Here is a 1669-nt window from a genome sequence, read left to right as displayed (position 1 = left end):
TTTCTGGTAGCATGAGTAATTACAGATGTAGTGTGTCAACCCATCGTTTTGAATGTTAGCATGCAAGACAGTTTAACAAACTGCATTAGCAAAGGGGAAATTAATTGCATTAGAGAAGCGTGGACAAAAACCTGTAAATACTGCGGAAACTTGTAGTTTGGTGTATAACTAACTGCTTTAGCTGACAGTGCAGATGTTTTAGTGAGCTGAAGCTTCCATCTACATTTATTACGCATTTAAAACTGCATTATCTGGTCCTAAGCTGGAAGAAAATGGCCTCGAATTGCTTCAATAAAATGAAGAGTAGCCTGAAAATTTGGACCTTTCAGGTTAGCGTATTGGTAGCAGTGTGATAAACAACTTACTGATAGTACTAAGTAAATAGTTCTCTTTCAGTAGGAGTGTTTGTGTGGTAGGTGATTTCCAAAACCAGACTTGAACAGAAGGACAGAGACGATCGCTAGATGGCAGGAGAGTAAATCTGTAGTAAGACAGAAGGTGATGAAATTCCTTAAGGTATCTTGGGAATAAAATTACAAAGAAAATCATTTCTGAAAACTTTGCCTATCTGGGTTGTTACCAGAAGCAAACAAAGTAAATTTAACTTTCCATTCTGCATTTTGTAAAGTAATTAGTGTAAAAACAACTGCTTCAAATAAAGAAATTGAAAATGTTAATTTTTTTCAAAACTGTATTCATAGTAAGAGTTCAGTTCTCAGAAATAATTTGGCAAGACTCTTCTGCTGTATGTAACTGAAAACTAAGATTTATCCATGCAGTGTGTGTCCAGTGTTCAAGAGCTGTGTTGACACTGATTTTGAGTGGAGTAGATTGTATAAAAGGAGTTGCTCCTGTCTTTTCTACCCTGAACTTCCCCATTAAGCATCGTGCTGTGTGTGCCTGTACATGTGTATTTTTGAGTATGCACACACATGCTTTTTCCCTTACCTCGTTCACTACAGAGGAGCAATAACACTGGAGCTGCGGTGGCTGAGGATGGTGGCAGCGGGGGCAGTGCTGTAGCTGAAGGTGCACAGGGGCACGTGCCTCTTGCTGCCCCGTACCAGAAGCCCTGGGGAACGGTGCTCTGGAGCAGCACAGGGAGGGGATTTTTACTCTGGCTGTGTGCCTCCCCAGGTGACCAGGAAAAGCTGCAGGCGGCCAGAACAGAGAGCAAGACAAAGAGAAAAAGCATGTAGATGACTGGTTTGGAGTTAATGTGTTCTGCTCTGAAAAGGGGAAGGTTGATAACAGAGAAGACAGGAGGGGAGAGAGACACTGCCTTTGAAGAAAGAAATGCAAATTGTAAGGGTGCTGTGAAGTTAAGGTTATTTCTGTCTCATTTTTGAGTCGAAATGGCAAACAAATGTTGATGCATAGACATTACAGGGATTTCAAAATAGCATCTCTTGTTAAGAGCTCAAGTAGTTGTAAGGAGAAAATTGCAGCCAATTCAAAACCATCACTTTAGACCTGGGAAGTAACATATGCAAGCAAATGAAATAGGATTCAAAATCTGAAAGCAAACATCCTGAGTAGTAGTTCTTAAAAGGATTGTTTGGTAAGCAGTATCAGAGACAACTGCCAGTCAAAACAGCGCAGCAGCTCACACCCTTACTCTGTATACCACTGGATGGAAATAGTCTGGGAGGCATAGTGAAATCATGAA

This window comes from Centrocercus urophasianus, unplaced genomic scaffold (assembly GCF_019232065.1).
Source record: "Centrocercus urophasianus isolate 14NV4802_14NV808 unplaced genomic scaffold, USGS_Curo_1.0 seq_17, whole genome shotgun sequence".
NCBI classification, from domain to species: Eukaryota; Metazoa; Chordata; class Aves; order Galliformes; family Phasianidae; genus Centrocercus; species Centrocercus urophasianus.
Note: the sequence above shows the minus strand (reverse complement) of the source record.